We start from the raw sequence: 19521 nt of genomic DNA on the forward strand, positions 1-19521 counted from the left end.
CTTTCTGTAAGTCTCCAATTGGGGTTGCTTACTTGTATCATGTGATGGATCTTTTTTACCCAACTCTAAAAATGCCTTGGGTAAATTATAAAAGAAACATTTTGGAGGAAATTTTCTTTAGGAAGCTATACTGCACAACATAATTAGACACAGTGAAGAGGAATTTGTAGATGACTGGAAAATTTAGGAATAGCAGGGAAGGAAAACAAACACTGTGTGTCATAGGGCTAACGCTTCTTCCTGTAGGATTCATCCTGCCAAATGCTGAAGTCCAAAATCAATAAGGGGAAGCGCTATACTTTACAACTAGGAAGCTTAATTAATTTACTTCCCCAATACATTTTAAAAATATTATATACATTTCAGCAAGTTTTGTGTAATACATTCAGTGGTGTGTAATCAAAAGTTTTCTCTTGACCAATTTTCAAATACAAGGAGAATCTGAATTTAAGGGACAGAGATCAGATGTGTCACTCTAAGTCCATCATTTTTCCTGAGTTAGGAAAGGAGACCTTGAATAATGAAATTACTTATCCACGGTGACTACCAATTTTTTTTCCATTCACAAGTAAGAGCACAATTCCCCAACACTTTTCCCAGGGTTTTTACCAGAACATTTTGCTCTCTCTCTCCATAGTGACCTGTGCCAGCTTTTTAGAAGGAAAGACTCTGAGAAAAAATACTAACAGTACTTAGAACTTCAATGTCCCTTCGACATTTCCTGCTGTAATTGTCTGACCTGATCTCTGTCCTGGTGCCTGAAACCAATCTCTAGGGATAATTTGCATCAACTACAGTTCCTGGAGTCCCTGTGTGCTGCCAGCTGACCCTACTCATTCAAGGTACACTATTGTGATAGCCAACGTTGGCCAGGGCCACTTTAAATTAGTGGTTTATCTTGAGTCCCGGAGAATGGAAGTCGTTTCAGGGGGTGAGGATGATGAATCACATGGCAGGGAACAAATGTAACTGTGATTAATGGGACATTACCCAACAACAAAAAAATAGAGCCAACTGCGCTTAGAGATAACTGGAACCACAAAGACCGACTTATTGTCTAAGGTGATGTAATTAACTTCAACCCCTTCCATGGTTTGTATGGCTGATTCCAATGAGCTTTCCCATTGTGCCGGTCATAATGACAAGGTTGTGTGTGTTTTTTAAATAGTACCCTATTAAGAAGCATTTTCCTCCTATGCTTGGCACTGATAGAATGTCAAAGACTAAGACATGGCCACTTGAAGGAGAGCAATGATAAAAAGCTGTTCACATTTGTTCAACCTCTCCTCATTCCCCAGACAATGAAAGGAAGACCCTGATATTTCACTTGTGATATATAACCGTGTTCAAATAGTTATTGCAAGAAGGGCTCTCTGATCATCTTTTTATTTTAATTTTCATTTAATTTCTGGTTATGGCGTGAAGAGAAAATGCATTCTTAGAGAACATTATATTAAACAACGATGATGGAGCCAAATTTATGTTTGCATTTTACCAATGGTCTGGCCATGCGAGGAAACTTTTCCCCTTCTGAGTATACACATAGCCACTTTACCTATTAGAAGTTGTGATTGAATTGAATACCTGTAAAAAGATGATGGATTCAGAAATTGCTCTGCCCATTTGGAGTGAAGAAACGAACTATTGTGAATATTTCACATTCCCCACTAAGCAAAGTTAAAGTGTCTGCATTTAAAAGGGCTTGCCAATTCCTCTGCAAAAGTTGGAAGCTTTCCTAATATTTGATACCTGCTTATTGTTTTTATACTTGTTTGTTATTGTTGTTTTTGAATGTGCCTGAAGGAAAGATGTCTTCTAAAATTCTAATGTATTTAGATTACCAGCTTGCTTCTCAACTGTCAAGTGGGGTGTTTCTATTCTTGATGTTGAAATAATACCTTATACATTTTAGTGCATTTGTCCTTAGCAAAGGACATTACCTCTCATTTGACTCTTCCAGGATAGCTTTAAGTGAGGAGAGGAATAAGTGAGTGAAAAAGGAGAGATTTCAGGGTTGACCCATTTAGGTATGGTTTTCAAGTTATTTAATTATTCATATGAATATTTGGTAAGGTATTTGCTCTCTCTGAATCTCATTTTACTTATTTGCTCAAATAAGATAGTAATGTTTACTTCAGTGGAGTATATGAGCATTAAATAAGGCATTAGAAATCATGAAAGTACTCAGAAACTATTTTTTCTGCTCCCTATACCCCCTTCATATGAGCTACCAAAAAAAAAGTATTATGAGGTTTTTCTTTTTTCAAAATTGCAATTTTAAAAATAAAATATCTACCTGCATTGACAGACTATCCTGCTTCAAACTCTGTTTAAACTTATTCGATATACATTTGATTATCCAAAAAATATTGTCAGTTTTTGCACATAAGAGGGTCCCTTATCAATGCTATTAAATCAATGATTGAAGGTAAGAGAGTGCCCAGGGCAGTGCTTTAAGATTAATGAATTCTTGTTGAAGTGCTATATGAAATTAAACTGCAGAATCTGAAACAATTTGTGTGAGGAGTCTATAATCTCCATCTGCTTGATTTAGTTACCCATAGGATGACCAGGAAACCCAGACCAAGCTGGTGCTGTTGCTCAGGCACATGTGTCCCACTCCAGCCTCAGTTCTCCAGGATCCCTACCTCTCCGCCATCCCTTGCTTGAATCCACTCCGACTTCCTGCTTATCCAACTAACATCACTCGCTCTTACCTTTCCCTTCTGTTTCCATACACATCTGGCTTTTTGCCCTTAATCACATAAAACCATCCCTCCAAGTATACATTTTATATCTATCCATGAAGCTGGTACTTACCAACCTGATAACATTAATCCTCTCTAGATAAACATCCTTCTTGTCATCATATCTCCCTTTGATACGACTCACACATTTGATGAACCATTCTGATCATGTAAGAAACTAGGCATTAGTGAATAGGGTGAAACAAAAAATGACTTCTCTCATCTCACACAGAGAGTTAATGCTTTGGTTGCACCAATTGTCTGCTACATCCTGAATTATTGAGGTGTCCACTAGCCTCGTTGTTCCCAGCCAGTGGCGACTTTGTTCTCCAGAGGACTTTGGGAAATGTCCGGAGACATTTTTAGTTTCAATTCTATTGGATCGGGAGTACTGTCAAATCTTCCACGAGGCGTAAAGTGGTCTCCACCACAAAGAATCACCCTGCCCCAAATGCCAATGGGAAATCTTACACTCGATCGAGTTATTGATTCATGAATAAATAATAATAAGTCTCTTGTGAGTGTGCTTGCCATTTTCTGCAATATAAGAACATCTTTCTATGGGAATGACTACAAATGCAAGTCAGGAGTGTTCATAAATCTGCAGTTAGGTGTTTTACATTCATTTTGGCTTGAGATATTTATGCTATTCATGCTGTCCCTCTCAGCCCACATTGATTGAGAAGTCCCTCTATGTAACTGTATGCAGACTTTAGTGAAGAGATATGTTCGTTATCAGCACTGACAACTTGTGCATGGCTGATATAAAATTAATGCACATTTCCAATATTCCATTAACGGTACAACAAAAACTACCTCAGAGATGGTGTCTAATTGCTATGGGTGCTTCTGGCCAAATATTAAATAATATGGTATACATTAATAATGCATTGTAATAAAATGCTCTTTACTAGTATTATATTTACTTCCTTTATTAATCCATCTTTTGCTTGCTTTTTTATTCTCTTCCTTCTGCAAGCTACCTGGTCCTGAATGGCATGCAAATTACTTGCTACGTCTCAGTAATTATCATGTCTTTCTAGCTAGACTATCACTTTTTCTTCTCCTAGTAACAGATCTCTTGTTTTATTAGACTTTTTTTGGGGGGGGAGTGGGGCTGGTTTGTTGTTGTTGGTGTTGTTGTTAGTAATTTTGCTATCTTCAATTAGTATTTTTATCTCATCCCATATTAAATTAACTAATTAATTAAAAAGTTCATGTAATCATTATAAAGAGAGAGAGAATTAAAAGTCAATGATGCAGGTGATTGTCAATATCTTAGTTACATCTTTTAGTTCTTCTCCTCAAACGTGCTGATCATACCTTTGAGGACTAGACCATGGCAGCAACCTAAAGACCTCTTAGGAAAGGGCTGTCCCTGACCACCTACAGGAAAAACTTGCACACAGTTTTTGGATCAGACACACAAACCTGTGTGTCTATGAGGTAGGGAAAGACTGATATTCATCTGAATGCTTATTCAGAAACATGTTACCAGGCAAGCTGATCTTGACACTGTACGGTCCGCATTGTCTTCAGTACAAGGCCCTTCAAGGTTTAGCACATACATCTTTGTTCTCATTATCTGTACTTCTCTACAGCCCATATGAACCACAGGGCTGCGGTCATCCCTGGATGTGGTCCCACTGACTGTCTTTTTACCCACCACTACGGAGGGTTGCCATCAAAATGAATTCAACTGATTGTGACCACATGTGTGTCAAGGTAGAATTGAACTCCGTAGTTTTTCCAAAGTTTGATTTTCGAAGTAAGTTTCTAGACCCTTCTTCTGAGGCAAGTCTGGGTTTGTTCACGTGTTTACATTTACAGCTAACAGGGGAACAGCAGACTCACTTTGCCCTGGTTAAACCAAGGCTTAAAACAAGGTGGTTCGCTCTTCACCCTTTATTTAAGAATAACATCTTTGTCCCAGTCCAGCTGGCTTGATCAGCCTGTACTGCATCGTTAAGCACTCCGTACTTCTCTTGCTTCATCGTGCAAGCTCGATTGTTGTCTTCTATTCATGACCATATTATGAAGCATTAGTGGAGGCTGGCTCTGTGCTTTCATCACCATCAATCCTGTTCCCCCCAGGAAATCGGCAACCGGTATCAGTTGATTGAATAAATGGGTGAATATCTGATCGCCAAAGGATCAACATCCATAGCCACTTCTAATTTAGAGTTTCTGAGACTGGAAATATTTACGGTACTAAGATTGCCTCATATTTCTCCCATGGAGCTACTCATGGATTTGAACCTCTGACCTTGGAGTTAGGAACCCACCAGCTAACCCACCATAAGGAACTCTTAGGAAAAATGAAGGGAGATCCAAATGGAAAGTATTCTTAGATCACATATATTGTAGCAGTGAAATAACAATATCGGTGTGTTATTGTAACTCATCACCACCCACTAAAATGGAGTCAATTCTGATGCATGGCGACCCTAGACACTGGTTTCTGATGTTTTGTGAATCATTCCAGGCACAAGCAGTCATCTTTCTCCTGTGGGATAGCTAGTGGATTAGAATTTCTCACCCTTATTTCGCAGTCGAATGCTCATCAAATAGTGCCTCTTTTATTGTTAGGTGCAGGCAACTCATGGTGACTTATGAATGACCTAATAAACCATGGCCCAGCCCTTTACCATCCCCACATTTGTTGGTGTGTTTTCACAAACAGTGTGGGAATTTCTCTTTTTATGGGACTGCCTCTTTGCTGTTGACTTCAACAGAGCATGATATCCTGTTTCCACGATTGGCCTTTTCTGATAACTTGTCCAATGTACTTAAGATGAAGTTTTGCCATCCTTGTTTCTAAGTGGCATTCTGGTTGTACTTTTCCAAAGACAATTTTGCTTGTTTTTCTGCCAGTGTGTGGTAATTTTGAATATACTTTGACAATACCCTGATTCAAATACATCAATCCATTTTTGGTAATCCTTATTATTTATTAGTTGTTCCCAGACATATTTTGAATCCTGATGTCTTATTCTGGGTCTCCTAGAGAAATAAAACCAATGAAATTTTTACATATATGGGGCTGCAACATTGGGTATAAGCATGAAAATAATTGATAATTATGTAAAGAAAATGTATCCCCTAATTGTCGAAGCAAGCAAGTTCAAGTTCCAAATCCAGATCTTGGGCTACAAAAGTTCTGATTCTGTAACTGCAGTTTCTGATAAACAGAAGACCAGCAGGAGGAAACATACGGGGGCTGCACAGGTGAGATGCTAGCCTGCTGAAAACTCCCTGTCTGCGGGCAAGATGGAGACAGGAGGCTCAAGCCAAGTGACCCAGAGGTAAATGAGCCAGGTTCAGGATCCAAAGCTGGCAAAATGCAAGAAAGAGTTATTAGAGTGTCGCTTTATATGGGAAAATTGATTATACCTCCAAGGGAATTCTTTCCATCAATTGCATCAGAACTGTGATCTGAATAAAGATGTTACATCCCTCTGTAACCTTCGTATATCTGATCTGGCCAGTCACAGGAAATCCCATTGTGGAGACCATTGCTACTGCTGCTGTTGGGGGTCCTCAAGTGAGTTCTGACTAAGAGGGAGCCTATGGAGAACAGAACCACCACAGATCCCTGCTCTATTTCCATAGTCATTCCTGAGTCTGAGCCCATTGGTACGGTCACTGTGTCACTCCATCTTCCTGAGGGCCTTTCTCTTTTTCATCATCCCTCCACTTTACCAGGCATGATGTCCTTCTCCAAGGACTGGTCTCTCCTGGTACTACATAAGATGAAGTTTTACCATCCTTGCCTTTAACCAGCATTCTGGCTATACTTTTTGCAAGTCAGATTTGATTGTCCTTTTAGTAGCCCATGGTACTTTCAATATTCTTCTCCAGCCCAACAATTCAAATACATTGATTATTCTTCAGTCTGTCTTACTCGATGTCCAATGTTTGCATGCATATGAGACAGTGGAAAATGCAACGGCTTAGGTTTAGTGCATTTTAGTCATCAAAGTAACATTCTTGGTTTTCAATACACTAAACCAGTGGTTCTCGACCTTCTTAATGCAGGGACCCTTGGACACAGTTCCTCATATTGTGGGCGATCCCCCTACCATACAATTACTTCCATTGTTACTTCATAACTGTAATTGTGCTTCTGTTATGAATCAGGTGACACCAAAGGGATCACACGACCCACAGGTTGAGAACCGCGGCTCTAAAGAGATCTTGTGCAGCAGATTTACCTATTGTAACATACCTTTCAATCTCTTGATTGCTGCATCAATGGAAATTGATTGGGGAGACAGGCATGACAAAATATTTGACAACTTCAAACATTTCTCTATCATGATCTTACATATTGGTCTAGTGGTGAGGATTTTGTCTTCTTTACACTGAGCTGGAATTCATACTGAAGGCTGCAATCTTTCACCTTCCTCTGTAAATTCCTCAATTCCACCTCATTTTCAGCAAGCAATTTTGTGTCATCTGCATATCACAGGTTGCTAATAACCCTTCCTCTGATCCTGATGCCACATTCTTATTCACATAATCCACCTCTCCATTGATTTGCTTTGCATATAGATTAAGTATGGTGATAGGAAACAAGCCTGACACACACATTTTTTGGTTTTAAATCATGCAGCAGTCCCTTGTTCTATTGGCAAAGCTGCATCTTAATTCATATACCAGTTCCAAATAAGCACAATAAAGTTTTCTGGAATTCCTATTCCTCTCAAGGTTCCATAGTTTATCAGTCCACGCAGTCATGTCTTGGCATAGTCAGTAAAGCACAAGTAAACATCTCTCTGGTATTCTCTGTTTTGAACCAAGATCCAACTGACATCAGCAATGATATTCCTTGGTTCACATCCCCTTCTGAATCCTGTCTGAACCTCTGGAGCTGATTACATTGTGTTAAGCCAATGTAATGGCTTAATCCACTATCAAGAGGAATTACTTATCTTTCAAATCACTGAGAAACATAGCCAAGTCAAATTGCCATACAACCTAGTTATTGGAACATGGAAAATAATATTATACCATCTTGTTTTTAAGTGTCTTAATATTATGTGTCTTAATGTGCCTAAAAGTCACATCTACTCATTGTGACAGATTCAAGTAGCCTCTTAAGATTTCCTGCATTGCAATCTTTAGAGGAGCAAATTCTAAGGTCTTTTGAGTTACTATATGGGTTTGATTTCTAACTGTATCATTATCAGTCAAAATATTAACTATTGAACTTTTGGGACTCTTTCATAGAATGAAGAATAAGTTATTGGAACAACCGTGTCTTATTTAAGTTTTGCATTTCCAATACATGACTGATCAAAAATTTTGGGTCAACCAAAATAAGCTCTGTGGCCATTGCATTAATGTTATCATGAAAGATAAATAGTCTAAATGGATTAAGAAATATGTTTATTTATAGACAGCTACAGCAATAAATCTTATTTATTGTGTGAATTGTACTTGATCCTGTAATCCTTTTATCTTTTGTTACCAAAATATTTATGATGTGTTTCTTTTTTTAATCATGAATACTTATTACAATAAATAATTTAAAGTGTTTACTTGTTGCTTTCAAGCCATTAAAGGCAGTGAGAGTTATAAGATGTTTGAAGTAATTTGTCAATCTGCTAGCAAAACTCCACATTATGAAGCTGATATGAGAAAAATTCTCCTTTTCAATGCTTAATCATATCTTAAATCAGAAAGCCTTCTATTGGAGAAGGTTTACTTTAATTTGATTCTTTTGTGTTCATTCTTTCTCACCATGAATTCTTAAATGTTATTGTAAGCTCCTCCTGGATGGGAAGGTAAAGAATGAAGTGTTGAGAAAGATAAAATGTCTCTTATGAATTTCAATTTTTAATTTTTATCAACTGTTCGTTGAATGGACTTGACTCTGCCTTGCTGTAATTTTTTAATGAGAGGAGAATGTCCTTAGTTCTCCTTGACTGTAGTAGGAAATTATTTCAAACTGGATGACGCAGTTCCTTGGTTTGCAGTAGTTGCACTGAAATCAGATATGTCTTTTGCCTGTGTATCATTGCCTCAAATTTCAACCCTCACTTTTTAAAGGACATTAGTCATATTAGATTTAGGGCCCACCCTAATCCAGTGTGATTGTACTTTCACACATCTGAAAAGACCTTGTTTCAATAAGATGGTATTTATAGGTTCCAGGTGAACGGTGGTTGGGACAGTTGGGAAACAGCCCTGGTGATGAAAAGGAATCCAAAGATCACAGGATAGAAATGAGAAGGACCAAAGATCATCAAAACACTTGTATTGCAATAACACAGAAGTACCTTTTTTTTTCCCTCAACAATACAAAAAGTGAATATGTGTGAACTTCTCTCAATGGGATGCATAGACATCATACTGATTACACCTGTGAGAAGAGACACTGGAGGAAATATCAACAGCTAAAATTAGGTCAGGGCTTATGGCAGAATACATCATTAATTGCTCATATGCAAGTTCAGGTTGAAGCTGAAGGAAATGAAAACAAATCATAAGAGCAAAAATACGACTCTGAAACTATCACACAAGAATTTCAAGAACATCAAAAGAAAAGATTTGGTGCACTGAGCACATCAAGAATAACATACACGAAGAAGGCAAAAGGCCATAAGACTGAAAAGAAAGAAAAGATCCGTTTAGATATCAGAAGACTATCTGCAACTTGATCTCAATAGAAGAAATGATCTAAGCTGTGCCGTCAAAAAGCTGCACAGGAATGTCCAGTGAAGCTCCAGATGGCAGGGCAACGCCCTGCACTGAAAGGGATGAGCATGCTCCCCATGCATTGAGTTTAAACATAAGCAAAACTCGTGAAAATATCCAAGCTTTGAGTTTCAATACTGAAAAACTTTAGGTGCAAAATCTACCACTTGTCTGACAACTTTACATACTGCCTCTCACAGGTTGTGAACAGCCCTTCCTGTAGTTCTGGTGCCACGTGCTTCTTGTGTGTTGTTGTGACACTGGAAGCTATGTGACTGACATTGCAAATGCCAGCAAGGTCACACAATGTGAAAAGGTCTCAGCAGAGCTTCCAGACTAGGAACAGACCATGGAAAAGGGCTCAGCTTCCCACTTCTGGGGAAGAAGACTCTGAAAACCTTGTGCATGACTTTAAAGCATTGTCAAATACCAAAAGCCAAATCGGAGAAGCAGATGTTGTCAGAGATACTGTGAAGGATGGGCCCCCCAGGCTCCAGGGCACTCACAAGATCACTGGAGAGAAGCGAATTGCTTGTAGGGGAGATGACTATAGTGACATCGTCCACTAAAGACTGTGGGAGTGGGGTTTGGGGGGAATATTCATTTGTTGATGGGACACAATTCACATTACGGAAAAGCAGCTGCAAAAATCTGTTATTGATCTGAACTTAGAATGTGAAAGTATGAATATCAGACAATTGGAAGTGACCAAAAATGAAATGGAACACTGAGGATTGATATTTTAAGAGTTAGTGAGCAAAATGGACTGGTACTGCCCATTTTTAATTTTAAAAAATCATATGATTTACTATGCCTGGAATAACACAATCAATATGAAAGTTATGGCATCGAATGCCTGAAAGGACCAAGCTAATCCCATCATGAAGTATAATGGGCTTATGATAGGATTATATGGATCTGTTAGGTAGTTTAGCCTAGGGAATTGGGAAGTCCATTTACGCATGCCCAGGAGAGCCAACAAAGGACAAATGCTGGATTTTCCAGCCAGTGGGTTCGGAGGGGCATTACACCTGGAGCAGCCCACCTGGACCAGGTGATTGCAATTCAGCCAATGGGATCGACCTGGGGTCATTCACCACACCTCCCCCGGGAACCCTTGGAGAGGCAGGGATCCGAAGGGAGAGGGGCTGGTCTTGCTTGTGCAGTCTGTTCGTCTTCGTGGGAGGAGAGAGATCCTTGCGTGTCCCGGAGCAGTCTCTGCCAGGCCGCATGGTCAGAGGAATCCTATGGGTGCCGCGTAAAACCTGATGCTTCTTTGAACTCTTATTACATTCACTTGGATCACGAGCCCGGCTTTGGCGTGAAATCTTTCTCGTGCGGAGCCCAGGACCGAGGCTGAAATCTAGTCCCAGAGAGATCTAACAGATCTACTTTTAAGGAAATACAATCACTACAATGATTATTCAAAATTTTGCCCAACTGCCAAAGATGGTGAATAAAAATGAAAGAATTCTAGAAACAACATCAGTTGGAAATTGATCAAACATACAAGCAGGATGCGGTAACATTTATTGGGGATTAGAATGCGAAAGTAGGAAACAAAGAAGAAAGGACAGTACTGGGAAAATACGGACTTTGTGACAGAAATGAACCTGGAGATCTCATGATAGAATCTTTCTAACCCAACAACCTGTTCACAGCAAATACCTTTTTTCAGCAACACGAAGGCAACTATTCATATGGATATCATCAGATGGAATACACAGAAATCAAATCAACTACATCTGTGGGAAGACATGACAAAGAAGCTCAATATCAGCAGCTAAAACCAGACCTGGAGCCAACTGTGGATCAGATCATCGATTGCTGATATATAAGTTCAGGACAAAGCTCATCTTGAGTGTCTCCCACCTGAGTTTTGAGAATATCTCAATAGCAGATTTGATACATTGAATACCTGTGACTGAAGACCTGACAAGCTGTGGGAGGACACGAAAAACATCATTGATGAAAAAAAATGAAAGGTCAGGAAAGAAAGAAAAGATCGAAATGGTTGTCAGAAGAGACTATGAAAATTGCTCTTAACTCTAGAGTAGCTAAAGCAAATGGAAGAAAGGATGAAGTCAAGAAGCTGACCAGACATTTCAAAGGGCAGCTTGGGAAGACAAAGCCAAATATTATAATGAAATGGGCAAGAATCTAGAATTAGAAATCCAAAGGAAGAAAACACTCATTGTTTCTGAAACTGAAAAGACTTAAGAAATTTTTAAGTTTTGAGTTGTTATTTTAAAATGTTCTATTTGCAAAATAATGAATGATGCAGAAAGCATGGGGAACATGGAAAAACATGTCACTGTACCCAAAAGAACAAACCTGTAGTCCACCATTGCAGGAGGCAGCATATAAGCAAGAACCAAGGGTTCTGAAGGAAGAAATTCAAGGTGCACTAAAAGCAGTCACCAACAACAAGGCTAAGGAATTGATGGAATTCCCATTGAAATGTTTAAGAGATGTGAAGGAGCCCTGAAAGCACTCAGTGCTCTCTGCCAGGGAATTTGAGCAACAGTTACTTGAACAACTGACTGGAGGAGGTCCCTATTTGTGCTGCTGGAAGGTACATAATTTCATGACAGCTTGATTAATAAGTGTAGGGGTGGGGTCTGGCCTGTAAATCAGGTCACAGCTTGATGATGCATCCTTTGGGTATTGCTTTCTCATGAGGATTCTGGGAACTTCCTCTCCTTATCCCTGGAGGTTGGTCACACTCTCCTCTGTTTCACTTTCCTGCTGTTGAGTCACTCTGAGAATTTAGAGGAGCCTCATGAGTATCCGAGCCAGCACTAAAATGCGTCTACCGTCACTGGAACTGCAAGATTTTTCACCCAGGAGCCTGTGATCTTCCTGTATTCTACATGATTGCATGTGCTGCATGAGTCTGAAATATATGGACTAGCATCAGACAAATGGGCTAATTAAGGACTTATGAACATGATCTGGACCGGGCATAGACATTTTCTCAATATACTATTGCTCTTTGATATATGAGCTTATGAGTGTTCTTGGGTTTGTTTTTCTAGTCAACCTGGTCTAACATGGCCCACTTTTCTTTTCCAAAGGAAAATGACCCAACAAGCTGTACTAAAAGCATTAGCTCAAAACAGCCCTATAACAATTGATGAATACGGAACCAAAAGGATCTAACTAGATGGAAAAACACAAGATTCACTCACTGGTCTATACTCAGATAGATGGAAAACAGCCTGTAGTGGCATATTGACTGAAAGAGATCAACATTGTACCCATTCCAAAGAAAAATACCCCAACAGAATGCTCAAGTTATAGAACAATTTATTGACATGACATGCAAGTAAATTTTGTCAAGGCACTGCCAACAATTTGATTTCAAACAAACATACGAAGAACAATTGTGAAGATGGCACAGGGCTGGGCACTATTTCTTTCTGCTAAGAGTTCCAGCCGACTTGATGGCACCTAACAACAGCACATATTTCTCATCCAGTCTTTCATATTTGTACTGGTCAGTGACCCCAAAAGGTGGACATTTCCCTAGTGAAATTTAATGTTGGTAAGTCGTGAATTTGTAGGCTTTGATATAAACAGATATAGTCTTATTGCAAATTTGCTGGGTTTTGTTTTTGATTCGTTTTGCTAACAGAGTTGACCTGGATGAAATAGATCATCACTGGCAACAAAGAAGAGAGTATTTTGTTCTTCTGAGTAGCATGAATCTAAGATTTCCAAATTAGCTGATGTTACCATGTATGAGGTCAATGTAACTCTTTTTTAGATATTTATCTCAATAGAGCTTTGTGTATGGTCAATAAACTCTATTTCTAGCTACTATTGAGTTAGTCCGTAACGCACAGTAACCCCATGCACATTAAAAATTAATACTATACTGGTGTGGGGGTAATAAATAATAAATACGATAAAATTCTGTGTCACTCCTCTAATTGGATAACTGCAATGTGTAGAGGTTTTGTTGTCTCATTTCTGGGAGTAAATATCCAGCTCTTTCTTTCAAATCCATTTTAATCAGGATGCTCTCATGTAGTATGTTCATTATAGAAACACATCAACCTCATGAAGTTATGCTCTATAAACATTTTCCCAATTCATAATAAGTCTTTAAAGTTATGCTTTAATCAAATCACCATTAATTTGGTACAAGTCTGAAGACTGTCTTTTTGAACTAGACGTACCAGCCTAGTTTTCTAATCTGTTAGCCTAACACATGTACCTGAGATCAGCTACTAATTTAGCTGGTGGCTGGCTGATCTCTTGTGAAATAAAGGATCTCTCACTCTCTAGCATACTGACCGGGACTATTTACTTACTGCTAGTCGAGACCAAGATAAAACTAAAATAGAGTAGATATACGCAAGTATTCTTTTTTTTTTACTTAAAAAAATCATTTTATTGGGGACTCGTACAACTCTTTTTTTTTTCTTTTTAAAAAAAAAATTTATTAGGGGCTCATACAACTCTTATCACAATCCATAGATATACATACATCAATTGTATAAAGCACATCCATACATTTCCTGCCCCAATCATTCTCAAAGCATTTGCTCTCCACTTAAGCCCTTTGCATCATGTCCTCTTTATTTTTCCTCTCCCTCACCGCTCCCCCCTCCCTCATGTGCCCTTGGTAATTTATGCATTGTTATTTTGTCATATCTTGCCCTATCCGGAGTCTTCCTTCCCCGCCTTCTCTGCCGTCCATCACCCAGGGAGGAGGTCACATGTGGATCCTTGTAATCAATTCCCTCTTTCCAGCCCACTCACCCTCCACTCTCCCAGCATCGCCCGTCACACCCTTGGTCCTAAAGGTATCATCCACCCTGGATTCCCTGTGCCTCCAGCCCCCATATGCACCAGTATACAACCTCTGCCCTATCCAGTCCTGCTAGGTAGAATTCGGATCATGGTAGTTGTGGGGAGGAAGCATCCAGGATCTGGGGGAAAGCTGTGTTCCTCATCAGTACTACCTCACACCCTGACTGACCCATCTCCTCTCTTAAACACCTCCATGAGGGGATCTCCAGTGGCCGACAAATGGGCCTTGGGTCTCCACTCTGCACTTCCCCCTTCATTCATACATATTTTTTTTTGCATGATGCCTTATACCTGGTCCCTTGGGCACCTCGTGATCGCACTGGCTGGTGTGCTTCTTCCATGTGGGCTTTTTTGCTTCTGAGCTAGATGGCCGCTTGTTCACCTTCAAGCCTTTAAGACCCCAGACACTATCTCTTTTGATAGCCGGGCACCATCAGCTTTCTTCACCACATTTGCTTATGCACCCATTTGTCTTCAGCGATCCTATCATGGAGGTGTTCAGCCAATGATATGATTTTTTGTTCTTTGATGCCTGATAACTGATCCCTTCGGGACCACTCGATCACACATGCTGGTGTGTTCTTCCATGTGGGCTTTGTTGCTTCTGAGCTAGATGGCCGCTTGTTTATCTTCAAGCCTTTAAGACCCCAGTCACTATCTCTTTTGATAGCCGGGCACCATCAGCTTTCTTCACCACATTTACTTGTTCACCCGCTTGGGCTTCAGCAGTTGTGTTGGGAGAGTGAGCATCATAGAGTGCCAATTTAATAAAAGAAAGTATTCATGTATTGACGGAGTGCTTGAGTAGAGGCCCAAGGTCCTTCCGCCACCTTAATACTAAACCAATGAATGTAGACACTTAGATCTATTTCCCCATCCTCATATATATGTTTGCATGTACATGTCTTTGTCTAGACCTCCATAAAAGCCCCTTGACTCCCAGCTCCTTCTTCCATCTCCCTTGACTTTCCTCCTGCCCCACTACCATGCTCCGTCCCCACCTGGGCTACAGCTATACCTCTTCTCTATGCAACCTTACCCTTGATCATTCCCCACCAGGCCTGTCACTCCCCCCTCACTACCATTTTGGGTCCCATGTTGTTCCCTTGTCCCTGTGTTTATTAACACCACTTCCTTACCCTCCTCCCCCTCCCCTACCCGGAACTGTCTGTCCCCCCGGAACTGTCTGTCCCATTGTTTTTCCTCCAGATAGTTCATCCAGCCTGTCCTATTCAGACAGACCTGTGGAGACACTAACATGCATGAAAACAAGACAGAGGAAAACAAAGCAACAGTATACAACCAGACAACAAAACAACAAAAACAAACCACTGACAAAGAACAAAACAAAACACTTCACAAAAGAAAGGCTTGTAGTTCGTTCAAGGATCGTTTGCTGTCCCTTAGGAGCGTTTTCCAGTCCAGTCTGTTGGGGGACCACGCAAGTATTCTTATACCCGATCACAACTGTACCTCTCACCTTTTCAGCATTCTCTGGGGTAAATCAAGGCATAGACAGTCCAGAGTTTACAGAGAGACATGAATCCATCCATCCATCCATCCATCCATCCATCCATCCATCCATCCATCCATCTATCCATTCATCCAGTTAAGTAGTCATTCATTCAATTATTTATTGAATATTGGGTGAAAGGTTACTGAGAAATTTTGTTTCCAATTCAATGAGCTATGTAGATGTTGTTTTGTGACTTTAGTTACAAATCCCAAAGTAACAACACCCTTCATGGGTCCTCATTTCCATTCTTTCTTCTTTCCTGCCTTTTCCTGCCTTCTGAGCTTTGTTTAGGGACAAATACTGCTCTTTTTGTCTCTGAAGAGTGAATTCCTGCCTATTACTATCCTTTTCTTTTGAGGGTTTTTAGATAGTTTTTTAATGTAAATTGGTACCTGAGGACCGGGTCAGTTTCATGCTTAAAGGTGTCTAAGGGCCATCATTTCTGGGTTCTACCAGTCTCTAAGATATCAGGGTTTTTTTGGGTTTTTTTTGCTAAAGTATTGGCACAGAAGGAGGAATCAGTGCACACTTTGTTTGGAACCCAACCAATTTTACCAGAAGCCATCATCACAGAACACCTCAGTTCACCTTATCTTAATACCAGCACTTACCTTCATATTAACACTCCAGTTTGCCATTGATCAGAGAGTTGACTAGGCAGAAATGAATTGGTGAGTAATGTTTTCATGTCTGAGATGTATAACTCATTAAAATAATCTGGGGCTTCAGTTAACAAAGCCGAGAGTTATAACTCAAATGCAATAGTAAATGCTAATGTCTCTAGTAATATAAACTGTGTTTCTTGTGAGTCCAGCATAGATGTAGTGATGTTGTGAGATTTTAAAATACATATTATGTGGTATTTTCCACATCCTCCTCTAAGATTGGGAGCTTGTGCACTCAAATTGCGAACATGTGTTTTACAATTCTTGAGAAAAGATTCAACAGAGTGTAATTAACAGATATTCAGATAGGAGCATATCTATTGGTTTTAGCAATGGAAATATGATTTGCTTGTAAAATATCATTTTTGTTCTGTACACATTAGATTGGAAAATCCCAATAGACACGATCTTATATTCATACCTTTCCCTCGGCAATTCTCTTTTGTTTGAGTAAATTTTGATATGCATTTTGCATGCACTGAACTCTCCTCTAATAATCCATCACCAACAAACCACTTATTGGCACTATTTCCGGGCTTTGGTATTGCATTATTAATTGGCAGAAGATTGTAAACATGATTTATGAATTATTTACAAAGTGAATCTACAGGGAAGGAATGACTCTGAATGTAATGATGCAAAAATGTGTGGGAGCACAGGTCACCATGGGAGCTTCTCTGCTTTGAAAAATGCACAGGTCACCATGGGAGCACTCTGCTCTGAAAAATGCAATGAGTTCCTTGATCTCAGTCTAAATACACATAGAAGTAACTAGTGGCACTCACTCTATTACAAAAAACTTCCTTAGATTTCAAATCCTGAATGAATGCTGACAAGAACTATGGGCTTCAGAAGCTCTTTTTTATACAACTTTTAATCCATCAAATTAGTAAAGATTTTTTTTTTGGCTTGTTTTACGTGTAATGCGTGAGTAGAAAAGTAAGATACTGCAGGCATGTTCCTGTTATCAAAGATTTGTTGCTGTAATTGTTTTCAGGTGCCATTATTTGGTTTTTGGCTCATACAGGCCCTCTGAATAAAATAAAATATGAGGTTGCCCTGTGCCAACATCATAATCAATGCATATATCAGCCCATTGTAGCAGCAACTATAACCACCATTCTCAACGAGGGTCTTCATTTTTTATAACCTATTGTGGATTTTTACAGAGATTATTTGTTTTACATGAAGTAGTTCTTACATATATCATTCATTTCTATCACCTCAAAGTACTATCATGTAACCCATTTCCTCCTATGTTTTCTGTTTCCATCCCTCCATCTTCCCTAACTCTCTGTTCTCGGGGAAGTACTCCCTTTTAATATTAAATATTTGGATATGCTATACTTCAGGAGTGTTATCATTCCCTTATAGATCTATCCACTGTTTCAAGTAAAAGAATCATCCTGTTTAATCTTCTCCTCACCTTTACTATTCATGACATTCTCTTTGAGGAATTCATCCCACTTCTGACATAATAGAGAAAATTATCACAGTATGAAAATATGGACCAAACATATCAACGTGCCCTAAACTATTCTGCTTGCCCAGGCAGTGACACTAAAAGAAGTACGAAGAGTGGATCACAAGTTCAAATGAAAGGCCAGCCTTTGTACTACACCCATGGTCTGTGGCAGAAAGATGAGGTGATCTGTTCCCATAAAGATTCAAAAACACAAAGATGCATTTCTATGCTACAGGGAGGTGACATGTGGGAGAAGACTGGAAGACAGTGATTTATCGTGTCCATGAACTCTAAACCAAACAAGAAAAAAGAACTTAAAACCAACGCTGGGTCAATACTGTAATTCTGCCAACGATTCCGTGAACGGCATAGTTTATATTCCTGAGCAATTAGGCATCTTAACATTTTCTACCATTGAAGTTCCACATTAAATCATTGCAGCTGGCCAATCACAGGCAATAGTTACATATTTTCTCTGTAGGATTAAAGGAAAGGACTGATTACACTACTCTTTATAAAATTATTAAATTATGGAGTTACATGATATGTGAATTGTATTTCATAATACTGTTAAGTTTTAAAAGGATTGAAGAAGAAAAGAAGAATTCATGCTAAGCTTGGGCACTATCATATCACAATTAAACAAGCAGTGGGACATTATCAAAAAGTGGGGACATGGACATTAAGTATAGGACAGCAGGCTTTCCTGGAAGCTAATCTGACCCAGCATCAGGACCTGGGAATTGACAAGAGTTGGGAGCAAGAGATGTCAGATAATGACTTATGTAGCCTTGAAGCTCAATCTAGTGTAAAGGAAAGATAGCCTAGCAATAGCAGGTGGGGAATTGTAGAAGCTGTGCAAGAGATGCTTTTTGATGGGCTACATATTTTCACTTAAAATAATTAGTATGACATTTAAAGAATGTACCGCCCAGAATTGGAAAGAACCTCAACAAGACGTTTTGACACAGTGGCTCCAATGGGCTTAAGCACTGTTTCCTTTGGAATGCTTAAATTATGGGCCAGAGCCCACATCATGGCACCTACCAATAATAACTATTAGGATATTTATTTTAATCATACTTTTAATCTAATCAAACCACATTAATTTGTGAAAGAGGAAGGTATCTGCTCCTGTGAGGATTTACAGCCTCAGAAGCCCATATTATTCATATGAATCTGAATCTACTCAATGGCATTGAGGTTGGTTATATATCTACTTTATAGCGACCCTTATTCAAAGGTCTACAATTGAAGCATCAGTTAAGAGATAAAACAATACATTACATTGGGTAAATTGGTGGCATAAGACCTCTTTAAAGTGTTGAAAAACAAGGATGTTACTGTGAGGGGTAAGGTGAAAACCGTGATATCTCCAATTGCTTCACACGGATGTGAAAGTTGGACATGGAATAAGCAAGATTGAAGAAAATCGGTGCATTTCAATTGTGATGGTGGAGAAGAATATTCAAATGCCATGGACTATACCAAAAAGAAGAGAAAGGAAAATCCCTGTCTGGAAAAAAAAATACAGCCAGCTGGTCCATAAGCACAAGGATGGCAAGACCTCGTCTCACACATTCTGGACATATTCTTAGGAGAGAC

Source organism: Tenrec ecaudatus, chromosome 3, assembly GCF_050624435.1.
Source record: "Tenrec ecaudatus isolate mTenEca1 chromosome 3, mTenEca1.hap1, whole genome shotgun sequence".
Taxonomy (NCBI): domain Eukaryota; kingdom Metazoa; phylum Chordata; class Mammalia; order Afrosoricida; family Tenrecidae; genus Tenrec; species Tenrec ecaudatus.